The sequence below is a fragment of the Ascaphus truei genome, chromosome 1 (genome assembly GCF_040206685.1).
Source record: "Ascaphus truei isolate aAscTru1 chromosome 1, aAscTru1.hap1, whole genome shotgun sequence".
NCBI classification, from domain to species: domain Eukaryota; kingdom Metazoa; phylum Chordata; class Amphibia; order Anura; family Ascaphidae; genus Ascaphus; species Ascaphus truei.
In genome coordinates, this window is record NC_134483.1 from 70,248,555 (window position 1) to 70,261,913 (window position 13,359).

The 13,359-nt window shown below is 44.6% G+C and overlaps 1 protein-coding gene and 11 non-coding genes across 12 annotated transcripts in view; all 12 read right to left on the reverse strand.

Moving 5' to 3' along the window:
- SLC38A9 (solute carrier family 38 member 9) overlaps positions 1–13,359 on the reverse strand; it is a 212,587-nt gene that overhangs the window by 73,020 nt on the left and 126,208 nt on the right. The gene's annotated exons all lie outside the window — the stretch shown is intronic.
- On the reverse strand, positions 552–715 carry LOC142472629 (U1 spliceosomal RNA). Its single transcript, XR_012789790.1, has one exon. It is a non-coding gene; the product is annotated as a U1 spliceosomal RNA (small nuclear RNA).
- Positions 1,922–2,085, reverse strand: LOC142472639 (U1 spliceosomal RNA). Its single transcript, XR_012789792.1, has one exon. It is a non-coding gene; the product is annotated as a U1 spliceosomal RNA (small nuclear RNA).
- On the reverse strand, positions 3,074–3,237 carry LOC142472643 (U1 spliceosomal RNA). Its single transcript, XR_012789794.1, has one exon. It is a non-coding gene; the product is annotated as a U1 spliceosomal RNA (small nuclear RNA).
- LOC142472651 (U1 spliceosomal RNA) lies at positions 4,444–4,607 on the reverse strand. The gene has a single exon (XR_012789796.1). It is a non-coding gene; the product is annotated as a U1 spliceosomal RNA (small nuclear RNA).
- Positions 5,596–5,759, reverse strand: LOC142472655 (U1 spliceosomal RNA). The gene has a single exon (XR_012789799.1). It is a non-coding gene; the product is annotated as a U1 spliceosomal RNA (small nuclear RNA).
- Positions 6,748–6,911, reverse strand: LOC142472662 (U1 spliceosomal RNA). The gene has a single exon (XR_012789800.1). It is a non-coding gene; the product is annotated as a U1 spliceosomal RNA (small nuclear RNA).
- Positions 8,118–8,281, reverse strand: LOC142472668 (U1 spliceosomal RNA). The gene has a single exon (XR_012789801.1). It is a non-coding gene; the product is annotated as a U1 spliceosomal RNA (small nuclear RNA).
- LOC142472670 (U1 spliceosomal RNA) lies at positions 9,270–9,433 on the reverse strand. The gene has a single exon (XR_012789802.1). It is a non-coding gene; the product is annotated as a U1 spliceosomal RNA (small nuclear RNA).
- On the reverse strand, positions 10,640–10,803 carry LOC142472672 (U1 spliceosomal RNA). The gene has a single exon (XR_012789803.1). It is a non-coding gene; the product is annotated as a U1 spliceosomal RNA (small nuclear RNA).
- LOC142472676 (U1 spliceosomal RNA) lies at positions 11,792–11,955 on the reverse strand. Its single transcript, XR_012789804.1, has one exon. It is a non-coding gene; the product is annotated as a U1 spliceosomal RNA (small nuclear RNA).
- On the reverse strand, positions 12,944–13,107 carry LOC142472683 (U1 spliceosomal RNA). The gene has a single exon (XR_012789807.1). It is a non-coding gene; the product is annotated as a U1 spliceosomal RNA (small nuclear RNA).

Genomic DNA, 13,359 nt, shown 5'->3' on the forward strand with positions numbered 1-13,359 from the left:
TTTCAATTTCTTCTTTCGCATCCATGTGGAAAGGAACATTCAGAATCAAGTGCCATAGATACAGTGGTGTAACTAGAAGCCAAGTGCTTCCCGAAGATACTTAGTCCAATGACCTGGAGACCAAAAGTTGCAATCATTCCTGTAGTACTTTGTCTCGGGTGACATTCTTTTCAGACACTATTGAAGAACTTTGGGGCTTTTTTAAAGTCAGAATACTAGATACAGTACATGTGATCTTGCATTGCCATCTATTGGTTATCCATGCATTGCGCATTGGAAATCATACCAAGGGAAAAAAAGAGGCCAGTCAGGGAACAGCAAAAGACCCCCACGACTGAAGGCTTAAAAGTGGTCGGTTTCCTACACTGGGATTGCTAAAAGCCAGCGGTGAAGATAGCAATTTTGAATGCAAATTCAGCGTAATTGAATGCAAATTCAGCGTAAGACGCTACTAGAAATGGGTGCATGATAAAGGAGGAGTCAACTTGAAGGTGCAAGGAATGGGGGTTGTGCACATGCGGGTGGCAAGTCTATCTTTTACCAAGAATAATCAGGGGAAAGCGCGAACGCAGTCCCCCACTACCATAAATTATGCAGTCGAGTTTCCCGCATTTGGGGAAATCGCAGGGGTCAGCACACCCGAAGTGCAATGGATGAGCCTCACCCTGGGTGAACCACCTTCATGATCATGGTATCTCCCCTGCCAGGTAAGTATGAGTTGTTTTGGGCAACGGGACCACCGCCTCCCGGGCACACCCCAGTCAACATAAGGAGGCTACCTTTCCGCAGTTCACATCCGATTGGGGGAAAAGACATTCAAAGCACACCACCTCAAGTGAATTAACTAAATAAATAGTGAACCTTCTATATCCTTTCACCATTCAAAAATACCTCCCAAATGATACAATGTGCCCAACAACAACAACTACAGCATGCAGCATGTGAGCGGGTTTGAAGCAGGTACAGACTCTTGTAAACATTTGCATACGAAAGGAAGGGAGCATCCTAGGCCGACACTGTTCTGTGCTATGCCTGAAACTGGAGATCTGTGAACAAAGTTGAATTCACAACACAACCTAAACGGATAGCGCTATATATTTATTTATTTCATTATTTATTTATATCATTATCCAAGTCTACCATAAAGAGAAGACTTCACAAGAGGAGCAAATACAGCGAAGTTGATTGGACGGCGCTTCACTTTACAGATGGACAATGACCCAAAACATACTGCAAAAGCAACCCAGGAGTTTTTTTTAAGGCAAAGAAGTGGCATATTCTGCAATGGCCGAATCAATCACCTGATCTCAACCCGATCGAGCATGCATTCCACTGGCTGAAGACAAAACTTTAGGCAGAAAGACCCACAAACAAACAACAACAACTGAAGACAGCTGCAGTAAAAGCCTGGCAAAGCATCACAAAGGAGGAAACCCAGCGTTTGGTGATGTCCATGCGTTCCAGACTTCAAGCAGTCATTGCCTGCAAAGGATTCTCGACAAAGTATTAAAAATGAACATTTCATTTATGATTGTGTTAATTTGTCCAATTACATTTGAGCCCCTGAAATAAGGGGACTGTGTATGAAAATGGTTGCAATTCCTAAACGTTTCCTACGATGTTTTTGTTCAACCCCTTGAATTAAAGCTGAAAGTCTGCACTTCGATTGCATCTCGGTTGTTTCATTTCAAATCCATTGTGGTGGCGTACAGAGCCAAAACGATGAACATTGTGTTAGTGTCCAATTATTTCCGGACCTAACTGTATGTATGCAAGAGAAAAGTGCTCGAAAAGCAAAGAAAGAGTGCCGAAAAAGTACAAACCCTGGGAAGGGTGTAGTGATAAGAAAAGTAAAATATTAAAGCAAAAAAAAAAGTATTGAAGTAGATGCTTATGCAAGTCTATCTTTTACCAAGAAAATCAGGGGAAAGCGCGAACGCAGTCCCCCACTACCATAAATTATGCAGTCGAGTTTCCCGCATTTGGGGAAATCGCAGGGGTCAGCACACCCGAAGTGCAATGGATGAGCCTCACCCTGGGTGAACCACCTTCATGATCATGGTATCTCCCCTGCCAGGTAAGTATGAGTTGTTTTGGGCAACGGGACCACCGCCTCCCGGGCACACCCCAGTCAACATAAGGAGGCTACCTTTCCGCAGTTCACATCCGATTGGGGGAAGAGACATTCAAAGCACACCTCCTCACTTAAGCTGCTGATTAGGGGAGCTTTCATATTATTTCACTACTAATGATATCTCCCACATTCAACCATGCACACAATACATGTACAAGAACTCCCATGGTGCCTTGCAGAAAAGACATTTGCATGTGGTGACGTCGCCCAGACAGTCAGTCAGCCTTTTATCAACGGGCACAGACTCTCCTCAATTTGCATATGAAAGGAAGTGAGCATCCAAACCTAGCAGTCAGTATGTCTCCCCAGTGCTCACAGTGTAACCTCAGTTGAAACTTAAGAGCACAGCCATGAAGTTAATTTGTCCACAGATACTGCTAGCTTCAAACGATCCTTTTAACCATCTCGACTTTCAATTTCTTCTTTCGCATCCATGTGGAAAGGAACATTCAGAATCAAGTGCCATAGATACAGTGGTGTAACTAGAAGCCAAGTGCTTCCCGAAGATACTTAGTCCAATGACCTGGAGACCAAAAGTTGCAATCATTCCTGTAGTACTTTGTCTCGGGTGACATTCTTTTCAGACACTATTGAAGAACTTTGGGGCTTTTTTAAAGTCAGAATACTAGATACAGTACATGTGATCTTGCATTGCCATCTATTGGTTATCCGTGCATTGCGCATTGGAAATCATACCAAGGGAAAAAAGAGGCCAGTCAGGGAACAGCAAAAGACCCCCACGACGGAAGGCTTAACAGTGGTCGGTTTCCTACACTGGGATTGCTAAAAGCCAGCGGTGAAGATAGCAATTTTGAATGCAAATTCAGCGTAAGACGCTATTAGAAATGGGTGCATGATCAAGGAGGAGTCAACTTGAAGGTGCAAGGAATGGGGGTTGTGCACATGCGGGTGGCAAGTCTATCTTTTACCAAGAATAATCAGGGGAAAGCGCGAACGCAGTCCCCCACTACCATAAATTATGCAGTCGAGTTTCCCGCATTTGGGGAAATCGCAGGGGTCAGCACACCCGAAGTGCAATGGATGAGCCTCACCCTGGGTGAACCACCTTCATGATCATGGTATCTCCCCTGCCAGGTAAGTATGAGTTGTTTTGGGCAACGGGACCACCGCCTCCCGGGCACACCCCAGTCAACATAAGGAGGCTACCTTTCCGCAGTTCACATCCGATTGGGGGAAAAGACATTCAAAGCACACCACCTCAAGTGAATTAACTAAATAAATAGTGAACCTTCTATATCCTTTCACCATTCAAAAATACCTCCCAAATGATACAATGTGCCCAACAACAACAACTACAGCATGCAGCATGTGAGCGGGTTTGAAGCAGGTACAGACTCTTGTAAACATTTGCATACGAAAGGAAGGGAGCATCCTAGGCCGACACTGTTCTGTGCTATGCCTGAAACTGGAGATCTGTGAACAAAGTTGAATTCACAACACAACCTAAACGGATAGCGCTATATATTTATTTATTTCATTATTTATTTATATCATTATCCAAGTCTACCATAAAGAGAAGACTTCACAAGAGGAGCAAATACAGCGAAGTTGATTGGACGGCGCTTCACTTTACAGATGGACAATGACCCAAAACATACTGCAAAAGCAACCCAGGAGTTTTTTTTAAGGCAAAGAAGTGGCATATTCTGCAATGGCCGAATCAATCACCTGATCTCAACCCGATCGAGCATGCATTCCACTGGCTGAAGACAAAACTTTAGGCAGAAAGACCCACAAACAAACAACAACAACTGAAGACAGCTGCAGTAAAAGCCTGGCAAAGCATCACAAAGGAGGAAACCCAGCGTTTGGTGATGTCCATGCGTTCCAGACTTCAAGCAGTCATTGCCTGCAAAGGATTCTCGACAAAGTATTAAAAATGAACATTTCATTTATGATTGTGTTAATTTGTCCAATTACATTTGAGCCCCTGAAATAAGGGGACTGTGTATGAAAATGGTTGCAATTCCTAAACGTTTCCTACGATGTTTTTGTTCAACCCCTTGAATTAAAGCTGAAAGTCTGCACTTCGATTGCATCTCGGTTGTTTCATTTCAAATCCATTGTGGTGGCTTACAGAGCCAAAACGATGAACATTGTGTTAGTGTCCAATTATTTCCGGACCTAACTGTATGTATGCAAGAGAAAAGTGCTCGAAAAGCAAAGAAAGAGTGCCGAAAAAGTACAAACCCTGGGAAGGGTGTAGTGATAAGAAAAGTAAAATATTAAAGCAAAAAAAAAAGTATTGAAGTAGATGCTTATGCAAGTCTATCTTTTACCAAGAAAATCAGGGGAAAGCGCGAACGCAGTCCCCCACTACCATAAATTATGCAGTCGAGTTTCCCGCATTTGGGGAAATCGCAGGGGTCAGCACACCCGAAGTGCAATGGATGAGCCTCACCCTGGGTGAACCACCTTCATGATCATGGTATCTCCCCTGCCAGGTAAGTATGAGTTGTTTTGGGCAACGGGACCACCGCCTCCCGGGCACACCCCAGTCAACATAAGGAGGCTACCTTTCCGCAGTTCACATCCGATTGGGGGAAGAGACATTCAAAGCACACCTCCTCACTTAAGCTGCTGATTAGGGGAGCTTTCATATTATTTCACTACTAATGATATCTCCCACATTCAACCATGCACACAATACATGTACAAGAACTCCCATGGTGCCTTGCAGAAAAGACATTTGCATGTGGTGACGTCGCCCAGACAGTCAGTCAGCCTTTTATCAACGGGCACAGACTCTCCTCAATTTGCATATGAAAGGAAGTGAGCATCCAAACCTAGCAGTCAGTATGTCTCCCCAGTGCTCACAGTGTAACCTCAGTTGAAACTTAAGAGCACAGCCATGAAGTTAATTTGTCCACAGATACTGCTAGCTTCAAACGATCCTTTTAACCATCTCGACTTTCAATTTCTTCTTTCGCATCCATGTGGAAAGGAACATTCAGAATCAAGTGCCATAGATACAGTGGTGTAACTAGAAGCCAAGTGCTTCCCGAAGATACTTAGTCCAATGACCTGGAGACCAAAAGTTGCAATCATTCCTGTAGTACTTTGTCTCGGGTGACATTCTTTTCAGACACTATTGAAGAACTTTGGGGCTTTTTTAAAGTCAGAATACTAGATACAGTACATGTGATCTTGCATTGCCATCTATTGGTTATCCGTGCATTGCGCATTGGAAATCATACCAAGGGAAAAAAGAGGCCAGTCAGGGAACAGCAAAAGACCCCCACGACGGAAGGCTTAACAGTGGTCGGTTTCCTACACTGGGATTGCTAAAAGCCAGCGGTGAAGATAGCAATTTTGAATGCAAATTCAGCGTAAGACGCTATTAGAAATGGGTGCATGATCAAGGAGGAGTCAACTTGAAGGTGCAAGGAATGGGGGTTGTGCACATGCGGGTGGCAAGTCTATCTTTTACCAAGAATAATCAGGGGAAAGCGCGAACGCAGTCCCCCACTACCATAAATTATGCAGTCGAGTTTCCCGCATTTGGGGAAATCGCAGGGGTCAGCACACCCGAAGTGCAATGGATGAGCCTCACCCTGGGTGAACCACCTTCATGATCATGGTATCTCCCCTGCCAGGTAAGTATGAGTTGTTTTGGGCAACGGGACCACCGCCTCCCGGGCACACCCCAGTCAACATAAGGAGGCTACCTTTCCGCAGTTCACATCCGATTGGGGGAAGAGACATTCAAAGCACACCTCCTCACTTAAGCTGCTGATTAGGGGAGCTTTCATATTATTTCACTACTAATGATATCTCCCACATTCAACCATGCACACAATACATGTACAAGAACTCCCATGGTGCCTTGCAGAAAAGACATTTGCATGTGGTGACGTCGCCCAGACAGTCAGTCAGCCTTTTATCAACGGGCACAGACTCTCCTCAATTTGCATATGAAAGGAAGTGAGCATCCAAACCTAGCAGTCAGTATGTCTCCCCAGTGCTCACAGTGTAACCTCAGTTGAAACTTAAGAGCACAGCCATGAAGTTAATTTGTCCACAGATACTGCTAGCTTCAAACGATCCTTTTAACCATCTCGACTTTCAATTTCTTCTTTCGCATCCATGTGGAAAGGAACATTCAGAATCAAGTGCCATAGATACAGTGGTGTAACTAGAAGCCAAGTGCTTCCCGAAGATACTTAGTCCAATGACCTGGAGACCAAAAGTTGCAATCATTCCTGTAGTACTTTGTCTCGGGTGACATTCTTTTCAGACACTATTGAAGAACTTTGGGGCTTTTTTAAAGTCAGAATACTAGATACAGTACATGTGATCTTGCATTGCCATCTATTGGTTATCCGTGCATTGCGCATTGGAAATCATACCAAGGGAAAAAAGAGGCCAGTCAGGGAACAGCAAAAGACCCCCACGACGGAAGGCTTAACAGTGGTCGGTTTCCTATACTGGGATTGCTAAAAGCCAGCGGTGAAGATAGCAATTTTGAATGCAAATTCAGCGTAAGACGCTATTAGAAATGGGTGCATGATCAAGGAGGAGTCAACTTGAAGGTGCAAGGAATGGGGGTTGTGCACATGCGGGTGGCAAGTCTATCTTTTACCAAGAATAATCAGGGGAAAGCGCGAACGCAGTCCCCCACTACCATAAATTATGCAGTCGAGTTTCCCGCATTTGGGGAAATCGCAGGGGTCAGCACACCCGAAGTGCAATGGATGAGCCTCACCCTGGGTGAACCACCTTCATGATCATGGTATCTCCCCTGCCAGGTAAGTATGAGTTGTTTTGGGCAACGGGACCACCGCCTCCCGGGCACACCCCAGTCAACATAAGGAGGCTACCTTTCCGCAGTTCACATCCGATTGGGGGAAAAGACATTCAAAGCACACCACCTCAAGTGAATTAACTAAATAAATAGTGAACCTTCTATATCCTTTCACCATTCAAAAATACCTCCCAAATGATACAATGTGCCCAACAACAACAACTACAGCATGCAGCATGTGAGCGGGTTTGAAGCAGGTACAGACTCTTGTAAACATTTGCATACGAAAGGAAGGGAGCATCCTAGGCCGACACTGTTCTGTGCTATGCCTGAAACTGGAGATCTGTGAACAAAGTTGAATTCACAACACAACCTAAACGGATAGCGCTATATATTTATTTATTTCATTATTTATTTATATCATTATCCAAGTCTACCATAAAGAGAAGACTTCACAAGAGGAGCAAATACAGCGAAGTTGATTGGACGGCGCTTCACTTTACAGATGGACAATGACCCAAAACATACTGCAAAAGCAACCCAGGAGTTTTTTTTAAGGCAAAGAAGTGGCATATTCTGCAATGGCCGAATCAATCACCTGATCTCAACCCGATCGAGCATGCATTCCACTGGCTGAAGACAAAACTTTAGGCAGAAAGACCCACAAACAAACAACAACAACTGAAGACAGCTGCAGTAAAAGCCTGGCAAAGCATCACAAAGGAGGAAACCCAGCGTTTGGTGATGTCCATGCGTTCCAGACTTCAAGCAGTCATTGCCTGCAAAGGATTCTCGACAAAGTATTAAAAATGAACATTTCATTTATGATTGTGTTAATTTGTCCAATTACATTTGAGCCCCTGAAATAAGGGGACTGTGTATGAAAATGGTTGCAATTCCTAAACGTTTCCTACGATGTTTTTGTTCAACCCCTTGAATTAAAGCTGAAAGTCTGCACTTCGATTGCATCTCGGTTGTTTCATTTCAAATCCATTGTGGTGGCGTACAGAGCCAAAACGATGAACATTGTGTTAGTGTCCAATTATTTCCGGACCTAACTGTATGTATGCAAGAGAAAAGTGCTCGAAAAGCAAAGAAAGAGTGCCGAAAAAGTACAAACCCTGGGAAGGGTGTAGTGATAAGAAAAGTAAAATATTAAAGCAAAAAAAAAAGTATTGAAGTAGATGCTTATGCAAGTCTATCTTTTACCAAGAAAATCAGGGGAAAGCGCGAACGCAGTCCCCCACTACCATAAATTATGCAGTCGAGTTTCCCGCATTTGGGGAAATCGCAGGGGTCAGCACACCCGAAGTGCAATGGATGAGCCTCACCCTGGGTGAACCACCTTCATGATCATGGTATCTCCCCTGCCAGGTAAGTATGAGTTGTTTTGGGCAACGGGACCACCGCCTCCCGGGCACACCCCAGTCAACATAAGGAGGCTACCTTTCCGCAGTTCACATCCGATTGGGGGAAGAGACATTCAAAGCACACCTCCTCACTTAAGCTGCTGATTAGGGGAGCTTTCATATTATTTCACTACTAATGATATCTCCCACATTCAACCATGCACACAATACATGTACAAGAACTCCCATGGTGCCTTGCAGAAAAGACATTTGCATGTGGTGACGTCGCCCAGACAGTCAGTCAGCCTTTTATCAACGGGCACAGACTCTCCTCAATTTGCATATGAAAGGAAGTGAGCATCCAAACCTAGCAGTCAGTATGTCTCCCCAGTGCTCACAGTGTAACCTCAGTTGAAACTTAAGAGCACAGCCATGAAGTTAATTTGTCCACAGATACTGCTAGCTTCAAACGATCCTTTTAACCATCTCGACTTTCAATTTCTTCTTTCGCATCCATGTGGAAAGGAACATTCAGAATCAAGTGCCATAGATACAGTGGTGTAACTAGAAGCCAAGTGCTTCCCGAAGATACTTAGTCCAATGACCTGGAGACCAAAAGTTGCAATCATTCCTGTAGTACTTTGTCTCGGGTGACATTCTTTTCAGACACTATTGAAGAACTTTGGGGCTTTTTTAAAGTCAGAATACTAGATACAGTACATGTGATCTTGCATTGCCATCTATTGGTTATCCGTGCATTGCGCATTGGAAATCATACCAAGGGAAAAAAGAGGCCAGTCAGGGAACAGCAAAAGACCCCCACGACGGAAGGCTTAACAGTGGTCGGTTTCCTACACTGGGATTGCTAAAAGCCAGCGGTGAAGATAGCAATTTTGAATGCAAATTCAGCGTAAGACGCTATTAGAAATGGGTGCATGATCAAGGAGGAGTCAACTTGAAGGTGCAAGGAATGGGGGTTGTGCACATGCGGGTGGCAAGTCTATCTTTTACCAAGAATAATCAGGGGAAAGCGCGAACGCAGTCCCCCACTACCATAAATTATGCAGTCGAGTTTCCCGCATTTGGGGAAATCGCAGGGGTCAGCACACCCGAAGTGCAATGGATGAGCCTCACCCTGGGTGAACCACCTTCATGATCATGGTATCTCCCCTGCCAGGTAAGTATGAGTTGTTTTGGGCAACGGGACCACCGCCTCCCGGGCACACCCCAGTCAACATAAGGAGGCTACCTTTCCGCAGTTCACATCCGATTGGGGGAAAAGACATTCAAAGCACACCACCTCAAGTGAATTAACTAAATAAATAGTGAACCTTCTATATCCTTTCACCATTCAAAAATACCTCCCAAATGATACAATGTGCCCAACAACAACAACTACAGCATGCAGCATGTGAGCGGGTTTGAAGCAGGTACAGACTCTTGTAAACATTTGCATACGAAAGGAAGGGAGCATCCTAGGCCGACACTGTTCTGTGCTATGCCTGAAACTGGAGATCTGTGAACAAAGTTGAATTCACAACACAACCTAAACGGATAGCGCTATATATTTATTTATTTCATTATTTATTTATATCATTATCCAAGTCTACCATAAAGAGAAGACTTCACAAGAGGAGCAAATACAGCGAAGTTGATTGGACGGCGCTTCACTTTACAGATGGACAATGACCCAAAACATACTGCAAAAGCAACCCAGGAGTTTTTTTTAAGGCAAAGAAGTGGCATATTCTGCAATGGCCGAATCAATCACCTGATCTCAACCCGATCGAGCATGCATTCCACTGGCTGAAGACAAAACTTTAGGCAGAAAGACCCACAAACAAACAACAACAACTGAAGACAGCTGCAGTAAAAGCCTGGCAAAGCATCACAAAGGAGGAAACCCAGCGTTTGGTGATGTCCATGCGTTCCAGACTTCAAGCAGTCATTGCCTGCAAAGGATTCTCGACAAAGTATTAAAAATGAACATTTCATTTATGATTGTGTTAATTTGTCCAATTACATTTGAGCCCCTGAAATAAGGGGACTGTGTATGAAAATGGTTGCAATTCCTAAACGTTTCCTACGATGTTTTTGTTCAACCCCTTGAATTAAAGCTGAAAGTCTGCACTTCGATTGCATCTCGGTTGTTTCATTTCAAATCCATTGTGGTGGCGTACAGAGCCAAAACGATGAACATTGTGTTAGTGTCCAATTATTTCCGGACCTAACTGTATGTATGCAAGAGAAAAGTGCTCGAAAAGCAAAGAAAGAGTGCCGAAAAAGTACAAACCCTGGGAAGGGTGTAGTGATAAGAAAAGTAAAATATTAAAGCAAAAAAAAAAGTATTGAAGTAGATGCTTATGCAAGTCTATCTTTTACCAAGAAAATCAGGGGAAAGCGCGAACGCAGTCCCCCACTACCATAAATTATGCAGTCGAGTTTCCCGCATTTGGGGAAATCGCAGGGGTCAGCACACCCGAAGTGCAATGGATGAGCCTCACCCTGGGTGAACCACCTTCATGATCATGGTATCTCCCCTGCCAGGTAAGTATGAGTTGTTTTGGGCAACGGGACCACCGCCTCCCGGGCACACCCCAGTCAACATAAGGAGGCTACCTTTCCGCAGTTCACATCCGATTGGGGGAAGAGACATTCAAAGCACACCTCCTCACTTAAGCTGCTGATTAGGGGAGCTTTCATATTATTTCACTACTAATGATATCTCCCACATTCAACCATGCACACAATACATGTACAAGAACTCCCATGGTGCCTTGCAGAAAAGACATTTGCATGTGGTGACGTCGCCCAGACAGTCAGTCAGCCTTTTATCAACGGGCACAGACTCTCCTCAATTTGCATATGAAAGGAAGTGAGCATCCAAACCTAGCAGTCAGTATGTCTCCCCAGTGCTCACAGTGTAACCTCAGTTGAAACTTAAGAGCACAGCCATGAAGTTAATTTGTCCACAGATACTGCTAGCTTCAAACGATCCTTTTAACCATCTCGACTTTCAATTTCTTCTTTCGCATCCATGTGGAAAGGAACATTCAGAATCAAGTGCCATAGATACAGTGGTGTAACTAGAAGCCAAGTGCTTCCCGAAGATACTTAGTCCAATGACCTGGAGACCAAAAGTTGCAATCATTCCTGTAGTACTTTGTCTCGGGTGACATTCTTTTCAGACACTATTGAAGAACTTTGGGGCTTTTTTAAAGTCAGAATACTAGATACAGTACATGTGATCTTGCATTGCCATCTATTGGTTATCCGTGCATTGCGCATTGGAAATCATACCAAGGGAAAAAAGAGGCCAGTCAGGGAACAGCAAAAGACCCCCACGACGGAAGGCTTAACAGTGGTCGGTTTCCTACACTGGGATTGCTAAAAGCCAGCGGTGAAGATAGCAATTTTGAATGCAAATTCAGCGTAAGACGCTATTAGAAATGGGTGCATGATCAAGGAGGAGTCAACTTGAAGGTGCAAGGAATGGGGGTTGTGCACATGCGGGTGGCAAGTCTATCTTTTACCAAGAATAATCAGGGGAAAGCGCGAACGCAGTCCCCCACTACCATAAATTATGCAGTCGAGTTTCCCGCATTTGGGGAAATCGCAGGGGTCAGCACACCCGAAGTGCAATGGATGAGCCTCACCCTGGGTGAACCACCTTCATGATCATGGTATCTCCCCTGCCAGGTAAGTATGAGTTGTTTTGGGCAACGGGACCACCGCCTCCCGGGCACACCCCAGTCAACATAAGGAGGCTACCTTTCCGCAGTTCACATCCGATTGGGGGAAGAGACATTCAAAGCACACCTCCTCACTTAAGCTGCTGATTAGGGGAGCTTTCATATTATTTCACTACTAATGATATCTCCCACATTCAACCATGCACACAATACATGTACAAGAACTCCCATGGTGCCTTGCAGAAAAGACATTTGCATGTGGTGACGTCGCCCAGACAGTCAGTCAGCCTTTTATCAACGGGCACAGACTCTCCTCAATTTGCATATGAAAGGAAGTGAGCATCCAAACCTAGCAGTCAGTATGTCTCCCCAGTGCTCACAGTGTAACCTCAGTTGAAACTTAAGAGCACAGCCATGAAGTTAATTTGTCCACAGATACTGCTAGCTTCAAACGATCCTTTTAACCATCTCGACTTTCAATTTCTTCTTTCGCATCCATGTGGAAAGGAACATTCAGAATCAAGTGCCATAGATACAGTGGTGTAACTAGAAGCCAAGTGCTTCCCGAAGATACTTAGTCCAATGACCTGGAGACCAAAAGTTGCAATCATTCCTGTAGTACTTTGTCTCGGGTGACATTCTTTTCAGACACTATTGAAGAACTTTGGGGCTTTTTTAAAGTCAGAATACTAGATACAGTACATGTGATCTTGCATTGCCATCTATTGGTTATCCGTGCATTGCGCATTGGAAATCATACCAAGGGAAAAAAGAGGCCAGTCAGGGAACAGCAAAAGACCCCCACGACGGAAGGCTTAACAGTGGTCGGTTTCCTATACTGGGATTGCTAAAAGCCAGCGGTGAAGATAGCAATTTTGAATGCAAATTCAGCGTAAGACGCTATTAGAAATGGGTGCATGATCAAGGAGGAGTCAACTTGAAGGTGCAAGGAATGGGGGTTGTGCACATGCGGGTGGCAAGTCTATCTTTTACCAAGAATAATCAGGGGAAAGCGCGAACGCAGTCCCCCACTACCATAAATTATGCAGTCGAGTTTCCCGCATTTGGGGAAATCGCAGGGGTCAGCACACCCGAAGTGCAATGGATGAGCCTCACCCTGGGTGAACCACCTTCATGATCATGGTATCTCCCCTGCCAGGTAAGTATGAGTTGTTTTGGGCAACGGGACCACCGCCTCCCGGGCACACCCCAGTCAACATAAGGAGGCTACCTTTCCGCAGTTCACATCCGATTGGGGGAAAAGACATTCAAAGCACACCACCTCAAGTGAATTAACTAAATAAATAGTGAACCTTCTATATCCTTTCACCATTCAAAAATACCTCCCAAATGATACAATGTGCCCAACAACAACAACTACAGCATGCAGCATGTGAGCGGGTTTGAAGCAGGTACAGA